Here is a 12025-nt window from a genome sequence, read left to right on the forward strand (position 1 = left end):
AACCATCAGTTTAACCAATTACAAATTAGTTACAAGGGTGAAAACACTGTCATACATGACCACCACCCACCTGAGCTCACAGCTGTCTCTTTTGTTTGCATGTTTTTATTAAGGTTAATATATATGTATCAATCAAATGTGCACATTTTATTCAATATGTTTTAATATATCACAAGCCAAAAAATAACTAACACAATAGTAATGCATGCAGATCTGACAGCAACAGCTGAATAATGGCATCCATCTCACCAAAACTGCAGCATGCGAACACTTTGCTGATGCAGAGCTGTGCTTTTTCTGCAAAACAATCCAACAATTTCACACTTTCTCACACGAATAGTACAATTTCAACTGGCGAATGTATGCTGTACGGGCTCTCGGCTGAGCTTTCATGCAGTGACGGACACTAATGCTGGAATAGACTCCGCGTCCATTTTGTCACACATAATTTTTAAGTATAGGTGAGGGATATGGGCTATATGTGACATAATATACGTTTGATAGAATAAATTACACGTGGTGTCTCCAAATAGGCCAAATAGACAATCTTTTTGAATAGAAACACACTTTTTTTTTAATCGATGCTATAAGATTTTCAGGGCATTCCACATTTTTTATAAGTTGGGGTATTCATGCATGAATATGGCCACGTACACACTGTAACATTTCAGGAGTGACAACTGCATTTAAATACAGGAGTGAATCCTCTAAACTAGCTATCGTTCCGTGTGTACAGAACACGACTCACTCCTGAAATTGTGATAAATGACACCATGGTAACCATAGTAAAGTTCCGGCATCTGGCCATCTGGTATCCACAATTTTTGACGAAAGTAACATTACAAAGAGCCGTAATGTTCTGCAATTTAATCTAAACAACCTTTTAAGAGGCGTCATGTAATGTTATGCTTATAAAAAGGCTGCTTCACGGAGTGTGCTCTTAATGTGTTGCCATGTCCACTTAATATAAGCGTTTTTGGGCTTGTTGTTTGGGTTTGGTTCATAAAGCGATCAAGTTTATGGGGATATTAAAGTGGGTATGTGTGAGGTGCGTTATTTTGGTCTTGTTTTCAGTATAAAGCATTTGGATTCTCATCTTGGTTTATTATAAGCCTGTTCTTGTTCACTGTTCACTAGCAAGATCTGGCAACAGGAATGAGTCAACCCAGACAGTAACAAAGTGTCGGCCCAGATCCGGCCCACATCTAGTACACGTGGATTCAAAGATGTCACCTCAACCAAATCTTTCAGTATTCCCCTATCACATTTTTGGAAGGAGGGATATGAACAATCTCTTCTGTACTTCTTTCAGTTTCACACAACACACAACCACACAAAAAAGATTTCATGGTATTAAAATGTCAAAATTTAATAGCATTAAAAAGTTAAAAGAGTATCTCAATTAATATTTTTGCATATATATGAACAAAATAGCAAGTGATCCACATTAATTATAATAATGCTGGAAACAAATGGCCACATTACAAAATACATTCTTGTCATTCTAATGTTGTAGGAGTATGGAGGTGCTTGAGAGGGAGTCACATATAAATCTAAGAGGGAGTCTCATATAAATCTGTAATTGAATTCACATGAGATGGGTAGGGACTCTGTTGTCTAATGAGCTGATTGAATTAAGCACTAGAACCAGTAGATCTACTGATCTCTAATTGAATAAGAGCACCAAAAGAGACAAAAATGTGTACTATTCTTCCATGTTCTAAATGCTGACGCTCTCTCCAAACATTCCACCACAAACTTTTTATTTGCTTTGTAAGGTTTTAGCCTAGTACTACAGGAGTAATTATGAATCTGCTATAATGTACATACGAGTGTTAAACACATCTATTTACCATAGAACACTAAAATAAAAAATGGAATCTAGTAGTTTTCTTAATTTCATGTTAAACTGAATAAAATATGTATGGACGGACGGATGCATAGATAGATAGATGTAATTTGTCATTTAGACATTTGTGGTTAGGTAATTTACTCACAGACCAAGAACCATAACACAAACGAACCAAAATAATTTAACCCTAATCAAAAAAGTATATGATGTAATTACACTGCATGTTGCATGGAGATCTCAATTACTAAGACACAGACAAGAAAAATGGAATCAAACATAGTGCTGACTGGGTCTGTCAGCAAGAATCGGTTAGTTAATTTTATCTTCAGATTGAAACAAGAGTGATGACATCATGATGTGCATTTCAAGACCTCCTTATTGCTCTCTTTCGATTGATCTTAGTCCGTTTCAAGAGATTCCTCAATAAAATATCTTTTCACATGAGGTGTGTATTAGGTTCCAGCTGGGTTAAAAGTGAAACATTTTGAAAACAAATAAGACTGACTATGGAATTAAGGATGAGTTTGACAGAGGCTTGCCTGATATTCCTCCCCAGCAACAAATAAGTGCAGAGGTCAACCTCAATTTTCTGATTTCTAAAATAGATTTTTGAATCCACATGTATCAAAAACACTTTTCCTGTATTGTTTTATTAAATCACTTCATTTTGAATCCTGTGTACCTTCATCTTCATCATCTTCATCTTCGTAACAGATCAACCAACCCAAAATGGAATATGCAGCCAGGTTTGCTGCTCAGGAGAGCCATGATTTTCTTACGTTCACTAAGAACTTCTGCCGTCTTGCCGTCACCAGCCCCTTTGACAGCGAGACCCTGAAGTCACTGTTCTGGACTGGGGAATTACCATCACCAGCCCGTAGACCTCCCAGACACCTCTGAACTGAACTGGAGGGACGCTATCATCCGGTGTCTGGAGAGTTCCACCACCATCGACCACGGAGGAAACGTGTGAGCCCCCCGCAGACAGATCTATGCCGCAACGCGTCAGCCAGTGCCCGAAGATGAGAGGTCAGCACGGACTGGAAGAGGAGCCCCCCAGTAAGTCTGACCAGGGATGTGAGCCCACGACAGCAGTGACCGAGGGTATATTGATGGAAATTGAGACTGAGGACTCGCTGATGGACTTTAGCGCAGAGGTATCATCTCCCACCCCATTTCTGGTTTTTCATCGCTGTTTCTGGACAGCACAATGGACTCTTTATCTGTTTCATCTGAACCTTCATCGCAGTTTCTAGACAGCACAGACAACTGCATGAACAGTGTATTGTTACCGTCGAACCTGTCAAATCTCCGTCAGCCTCCGTCATCCCCCTGCTCAGCCAGTCCTCCAGCCCCGCCTCTTCTGGAGTTTTGCAGCCCTTAGCCATCTCCTGTAATGCCAAGCAGTCACGTCGAGCCTCAGATCCTGCAATTACCATCAGCGTCTGAGCGAGTGGATATTTTGGCTCTGCCTTCGACTCCACCAGACACCCTCGGCCTTACGGCTCCACCGGGTTCCCTCGTCCCACCGGCTCGCCCTTGGTCAGTCGTCACTCCACCTCCACCACGGACTTGTGGATCTTCCACTATGCTCCGTTCCTCACCCCTACGGCTGCATAAAGATTCTGGCTCCTCTTTCCCTTCGGATAAGCCTCGGACCTCCATCACACCGGTATCGCCTCCTGTGCCAGCGATGTCGATTGGCTCTCCGTCTGCACCCAAGGAACCATCGGCTCCACCTCTGTCGGCCGTCCCCCAGTTGATGTCAGCCTTCACGCCATCTTCGCTCCTTCCTCCCTCGTCTCCACGATGGGCTACCATCTCTGAGCTCTGGGTCTGTGCCATTGGAAGTAAACCATCAACGCCGCCAGGGTCTCGTCGTCGTCCAGCTGTCACAATTGTTCCACCACCTGCCATCACCATTCCTACACCATCTCCATGTCCTCCTCCTAAGCCTCCTCCTTCTCACCTTAGCGGCGAGGTCGTGCCCTTCCAGGAGGGAGCTTTATGTCACACAAACTCAGTTTTGTTCATCTTTAGTTTCACTTTCATGGACTTTCAGTTTGTTTTCATCAGTTATATGTTCCTTTGTCTTTGTTTGCCACCACTCATCTGCTCCCATGGACACTAATCTTCCACCACAGCTGCATATAATTTAGTTTGGTATCTCTTTGTATTTAGATCCTTTGTGTTCAGTCTTCAGTTGCCGGATGATGTTTGTGTGTCTACCCATTTCACACAATAAACCTTGTTAAACCTTCTGTCTGTTCCTGTATTTATTGTTTTATTAAAATCACTTCTGGATCCTGTATTGGATCATGTGTACATTTGTCTTCATCATCTTCATCTTCGCGACAACCCTGGCTTTAATTTAATGTAAAGATTTTAGTTCCCAAACTCCTGTGAATTAATCTTTGCACTAAATTATCTATCCAGTCCATATCAAATAGCCAATATAGGCATCAGTATTATAAAGTGCAACAGCGAACACTCACTTTACAAGTTGTTTTCCCATTAATGTCCTTAATTATTTCACAAATTCTGCAATAAAGAAGTCTAAAGTTTAAACACTGAACCAAAAAAAAAGTTCTAAAAAATAATCAAATTGAAACATCATATTTGAAGCAAAATGTATTTAAAAATACAATGTGTACTTTTGAAGGGATAGATTAAAAAACATTTGCCTAATGAGAAACAACATTACTATACTGACTATTGCAGATACCAGTCTCCACTTTAACCGGGGAGTTTAAGTGCGCCAAGGTCAGACTGGAAAAGACATTAGTAGAGTCACGCGACAAATGTGTAAGGGAGGCAGCACCTGTGTAGAAAATTGGAATAAAGTGGTAAGCAAAGAAATCTGTGGAAGATTAAAAGGCTGCCCTTCAAATTGGTGATATCGTGGGGCAAGTAGAGCATGGAAGTTTACTTGCCGCCATGACCAGGTACTGCAATGTTTGGCTTTAGCATTGGAAGACAAACGTAACATGACCAATAAGTTGCCACCTGTTCTAGCAAAACATTATACACAGAAGACAATATTCCTCCGGCCAGGAGAGCAACCACCAAGAAAAGGTGTTAAAACCAATTCTTGCCCAGGACAACTGGAAGCTGCTAGGGACTGAAAAATGCTGGCGGATGTTGATCACCGGCTTATTTTTCCACCTGAGATTGCCACCACTAACCTCCGACCAGATATTGTCTTGTGGTCTTGATCAGCACACCTTGTTCACCTGATAGAGTTAACAGTGCCATGGTAGATGAGATGAGGATGATGCTGTAGATGAGGCGTATGAGAAGAAGAAACTGCAGTATGCTCATCTAGCCACTGAAGCAGAACATCGAGGATGGAGAGTCCGGGTTTATCCAGTGGAAGTGTGTTGTCGAGGATTTGTGGCACACTCTACAACCCGGTTTCTCAGACGTCGGATTCAGTGGCCAAGAGTTGCGTCGCACAGTAAAGAACTTATCTGAAGCAGCAGAGAGGAGCAGCAACTGGCTGTGGTTGAGACGGAAAGATTCTGGCTGGCTGTGTACAGGCCACCACACTGCGGTTTCGAATTCTTGAAAAACTTGAAGACTCTGTTGGATTATTTGTATAGTTTGCATAGTTATAATGATTTGCTGGTGGCTTCTGATTCTGGCCGTCTGTCTATACTGATTCTTCTTGATCTTAGTGCCGCCTTTGATACTATAGATCACTCTATTTTTTCAGTCTTTGGAGTTTCTGATTCTGCATTAAAATGGTTTAAGTCCTACCTCTCTGATCGCAAGCAGTTTGTTGTCATGGGTGATTGCAAGTCTGAGGTTGGTGTGATACAATCTGGTGTTCCCCAGGGATCAGTTTTGGGCCATTTTTCCATTTGGCCAACTTTTAAGAACACTTGGTCTTAATTTTCACTTTTATGCAGATGACACTCAGATCTATATACATTCAAAACCTGATGTCAATATGCCTGTGTCTTTTCTTTCCCAATGTTTTACTGAGATGGTTATCTGAAAATTTTCTCTGTCTAAACAGTGACAAGACTGAAGTGATGCTTATTGGTTCACCTCATCAGTTGCGGTAAAGCAAAGTCCATAACCTTAATTTTGGATGGCTCTGCTTTGCGATTCCAAACTAAACTAAAAAATCTGGGGGTGATATTGACGCCAATTTAACCTTTGACCATCATGTCCGTAACACAGTCAAAGCATCATTTTTTCATCTCAGAAACATTGCCAAATTGCGTTCTATGTTGACTTTCTCTGTGGCTGAAAAGTGAATCAATACTTTTGTTTTTTCACGTATTGATTATTGTAATGCTTTCCTGGCTGGAGTTTCTAAAGCTTCCCTATGTAAATTACAGTTTGTACAAAATTCAGCTGCTAGAGTTCTGACTAGGACCAGTGCAAGGGAGCACATCACACCTATCCTGGAAAAATTGCACTGGCAATCTGGGACGCCAGAGTCACTATCGAACCCTCTTGAGGTGTCGTGGGCTAGTCGATGAAAGACTGAGGACGGAAGGTGCCCATTTGAAGACCCCAGAGATGTCCCCTACTCAGCTCAATCCAGACGGTTGTTGTGCTGATCCGCTGGGGAGACCGCACTGTGGTTGATCGCCGGAGCCAGCATCGCAGCCGTTGTGTGTGCTGACGCACCAGGAAATATACTTCAGCCATTAACACCAGACATCACCATCACCATATGGAAGGAAGCGTAAATAGATGGAGACGCATAGGTTACTGTAAAAATACGTCTAAGCCGGTGCTTATCTTGGCGAAAGCCGAGTGCAAATCAGCACGAAGCATCTACTCTCGTGTAATGGAAATCATTATAAAACTATTGACTATAAGTGTAAACTAAAATATATTATTATACTTTATATTTTATAATAAAATATATAATAGTCATTTTATGTATTGAATTATATTAAAACACAGGGTTCCTTAAAATCTAAAATGTTCCTATAACAGTTTTACGTGTACAACCAGTGCAGTTTTTCCGGGTTGTTCTTCGAGACATGGTTTGACTCTAAGCGTATATTTGACAGAGTGTATATTTTAAGCACAGTGTTTCTCACAGCACTTCTACAGGTGGTTCAGCAGCACTGACCGCTGTGTCTGAGGTCACATGAAGCAGGAACAGAGGACCTTCTCAGTCAGTAATTATCTGGAATGTCCTAACAGAGACAAGACTGAGGCTCTTTCATACTCTAATGAAAGTCATACTCCCGGTCTTACAATGGAAAGGACACTTGTTAAACTAGTGTTAAACTCTATTCGACTATTCGAGGATGTAGAGAGTAAGATAGTGAGGGTGACATATAGGGTCCAACCCATCTCTCACTGTAAATCAGCATTTATGAAACATCCTTGCTTTATTAATATCCAATAATGTCCAATTTATTTATACATTTAATGACTTATTTATTCACTTTTCAATATATAAATGTTTATATTAATATCTTCACGTTCATGCAGATTTTTATACTGTTTTTATTGTGTGTGTGTGTGTGTGTGTGTATATATATATATATATATATATTATTTTTTTAAACCATGAAAAAAATATTGGATATTGGAATATTGGAGATACATTGTATGTATACAGCCGATGTGTTTAGATGCACCGATACTAAAACTCTCAGCCGATACAGAGTTTGATTTTCTTAAAGGGATAATTCATCCAAAAATGAAGCTTTTGTCATAATTTACTCATACTCAGGTTGTTCCAAACCTTTATGAATTTCTTTCTTCATTTGAACACACAAGAATGTCAATGGTCCCCAATTGACTTCCATCGTATTTATTTTCCAAATGGAGGTTTGTTGTAGGGAAAATCCTGGCAACCCTGACTTGAACTACGGATGATTCAGGGTCAAATAGAGCCTGAAATCTGACAAATTTTCTCTGCCCCCTTTTGATAGACAGGATAAAATCGTCCCTGATCATCGGCTGTTTTGTAAAAAATCAGCTGATGGCCTATAGTGAAAATAAATGCTTTTGCCGATTATTGGCTGATACGTTGTAGTTTTTATTTTTTTATTATTAAAACGGAAAAAAAAAGCTTAGTCAATGACTCGTAAATCCACATAAGTCTGTACTGGTTTAAGCTAAGTGTTGCAGACAAAAGACCCTCTCATTCACTTTTTAACTTTACGCCTTAGACTCACGCGCCCTGGCCATTGATAGCTTATTGAATTACAGCTAATATTTCAATTGATATCACATGGAACGAAAACGTTTTTTAGTCGCCCCTCTGGCTCTCAAATGCCTTGAGTTCAGTTTAGATGATAAGTATTAGCTTTAGTCTTGATTCCCAGCTGTTCTGCTAAGTCTCATATACAGGCCTTCACTGTACAGGACAGTGACTGGCTTATTGTATATAGGAGAAGTTCAATAATGTAATTATCATATGTAGTTATATGAGCTACATACTTTTAATGTAGAGCCTAAAGAAGGTTATGTCCGTTTTACCAAAGAAAAAAAGTTTTCACTATGGCACAACTAAACAGTGAGACATATTATGGGATATTGCAGCAAAACTTGTTACCATGAACCCATAAGTTAAGGATATATAGCAGTTCATTGGTCTAAAATAACATGTACAGCATCCCTTCCTTTGTATTTATAAAACCTAACAAAGCTATATGGGTATTATGTGGAGGGAGGAATATGAACTCTCTTATTGTTCAAATCAGGCTTCAAACCCACAGTATTGTTTCAGGAACTTGTATTATGAATACTAACAGGTCTAAATTAATATCTGCCTTTATTTGAAGGAATGACAGAGATGGAATCTATCATGTTAGAATAGGATTATTACGAAGCATGATTATCACACACACACACACACACACACACGCGCGCACACACACACACACGCACACACGCACACACACACACACACGCACACACACACACACCCACACACACACACACACCCACACACACACACACACACACACACACACACACACACACACACACACCAAAACTTTGAATTTTTGAATTTTAGTCTTCTTAATTTAAAATTTTAGATTAATATTTATATAATCTAAAAAGTAATATCGTATAAACAGTCCATATTGTTAAAAGCGCTATATAAATGAAGGTGACTTGACTTGACTTTATAAAATCAAAAGTTGTGTATGTTAACATCAGTTAATTCACTGTGAACATGAACATTTTTATCAACTACACTGTAAAAAGGTATTTTAATGATTTATCACAATTTATTTTCTTTTGTCAAATCAACTTAGATAATTAAATATGGTTCAGATAACATACCATTTTGAGTTTCTGTTGATTAAACCAATCTCCATTACAGTTTTTTCAAATTGCTTAGACACTAAAAGTGGAACTTGTGGCTCACTCAGTGAAAGCATTCACTCATGTACCGAATCTTCAGACCAAGTCTGCAAAACTACGAGCACATTATACACTTTACACTCAGTTTGTAATTGAAAAACTAAATTTTGGCTAAACTCTAAACACAGTTTTGTGTGTAGAGTTTCAAGAAATGGAGCCATAGTTTCAGAAATTGTAAACGATTTGAAAAAACTGTAACTAATTAGCAACCAGATTACTTACTTTTTTAAGTTAAACCAAAAATATTTTTTTACAGTTTGACATTAACAAAGGCTAATAAATACTGTAAAAAAATTGCTCATTATTTTAGGTTAGTTAATCCATTCAGTTAACAAATGAGACCTTATTGTAAAGTGTTACCTTTTAAAAAAAAGTATACATTATATATATATATATACTATATATATTTAAATAAATAATGAAATGTTTCCTTTGAAGCATTTATTGATATAAACATTTATATATTTGAAATATAGTGCAAGATGGAGCATTTACATCTCACTCTTCCACTGCAATGTGGAGCCACCACTGAAAATGACACATCCTTCTCAACGTTTGGTTTAGATTTATGTTATGGGCTAGTCTGTTAACTGTAAATCATCATAGATGAGGGGGTGAAAGCTTTAAAGTTTAGAGTAACGTTTCTAAACAATTACGTATTGTGCAAAAAGGCAGCTTATAGAAGTCAACACGGAAGAACACAATCCATGTAGGTTCTGGTATCACACAGAAATGAACTATGGAGATGGAGTGGAGTCAGAAAGTTAGAGAGAAAGATGCAGATGGAATAAATAATAGATAGAAGAAAATTCACTAGATAATGAAAAACATTTCTTCCCTGTTTTGGACGGGCTTTGGTTTAGTTATGTTTTATCACCCGTCATTTTTTCATCTATTGACCTGAGCCAGTTTTCTCACAGAACATTTACCCTGTCATTATAGGCTTTGTCAAATTGTTTCATAGTCACGTAAAATAATTTTGTTTCCTAATCCACGAGTAAAGAATGATACCCGAGAGGTTGCCAGCCAAAAATAATTGCTGCAAATAACAAATCTATGAAACACAATGTGCACATCAATATGGAGTTTCAAAAGACTATATGACAGCACCTTTGAACAGAGCATCAGATCATAATGAACTGCAGATGTACATGTGGATGTTCCACATTTCCAGATTTGTGGGTTTTTAAAGAGAGTACCAGAGCAACCTTACGCTATCTTATAGATCCTTTAGATGTAGGTTTGATCTCAGTTTTAAAATTTCAAAAGAACATTCAAGCTTTGCATGCTATCTGTTATGGCTATGCACAGAATCTGACTGAAATCCACATTACACTCATGAGATCAGATATGCTTTTAGGTTCAAGTTACTCATCAGATTTGAACCATTTCAGTCTTTACTTGCATTGTTATTATTTTTTTGATCAGTACTTTTATCTGCCATCACACAAATTGAAAACCTTTTAGATGATGCACCCAAGATTCAAATTCTTAGGTCCAACAGGAATTCTGTGGCTCAAACATTCACGTGGGCCTTTAAACCCTCTAATCTTCCCCACATCAGGCAGGACCTTACAGAAGAAGCTCCAGTTGTTGGGTCAGTCCAGAAACAATTACAGATGTGAAGCATTTCGGGAAAACGTACAACTCCAGAAACACGTGTAAAAGCCACTGATGGAATGGAAGAAGATTTATGTTCCACAGTAAAGTAGCATCAGCATCTCAACTAATCATTTCTCATACAGTAGTTTTATGTAAAGAGACTCTGTGGATGTGTGGAGAAGGCGTAAAGTAATGAAGACTATTTTGTTGTGTTATTGTCAATAAGTTTGAACATGGTTTACATCTTACAACAGTGAAGAGACCGAGACACAGAAAAGTTCCCTCAAGGGCTATATCAATGTCTGAAACTATTGGGGCATGTTGTCACAGTTTGGGTCTATGTATTGAATATCTAGACAGAATGTCTTTACAGAAAGGACTTTTTATACTTTTATATGGATAAAATGTATCCACCCTGATTAATAATAGACTAAACTAAATGTGTGGCAAAAAGCACAAATTAAAAATAATAATAAAAAAGAAATACAATAGAATTTTAAATGAAGAAAGTGTTTATATACATCTTGGCTAGGCTGTATCAATATACTGTATATTTCTTTAAAATAGTGCAGGATACACAAAGATGTTGAAATCATTCATTAAAGTAGCCTATATTTCAAAATAATAATGTAGGCTATCCTGTGTATACATTCGAAACATAATAATAACAAATATGTGACACGTTTTATTGCTTGAAACAGAATTAAAATATGACAATACAAGAACAAAAGGGAATATAGCACAATAGCACAACTACACAAAAATAAAATGAAGATTAAATCAAAGGGGCTATACGTAAGAATTTTCTGTATGAATTGCTTTTTGTATTGCCACTGTGTGAACAGCTTGAAACTAAACTTAAAAAACGAGACCTTCTCTGACTTCCTATGAAAGCCTGTAGGCTAGACTGATTTTTGTGTGAAGGATCAGGGAAAATCAAAATGGCCCTCATTTATCAAAAGTGCGTACACCAAATTTCCAGCGTACATCTGGCGTACACCCAAAACCACGGTGACTTTGATATGTATGAATATGGACGTTAGCGTACGGCACGCTCAAATCCTACACCAGGTCAGGGGGTGGTGTACATGTACGCACGTTTTGAGTTAGTGCGGAAATGCGCAGAAAAACAATTCCTAACACCACAAAACGCACTGACAAACTAAAAGATATGAGGAGCTCTTTTCCAAAACGCGATAAACGCCATTTTTAAAA

The sequence above is a fragment of the Siphateles boraxobius genome, unplaced genomic scaffold, assembly GCF_051911475.1.
Source record: "Siphateles boraxobius isolate OS27281-9 unplaced genomic scaffold, OSU_SipBor_1 32, whole genome shotgun sequence".
Classification (NCBI taxonomy): domain Eukaryota; kingdom Metazoa; phylum Chordata; class Actinopteri; order Cypriniformes; family Leuciscidae; genus Siphateles; species Siphateles boraxobius.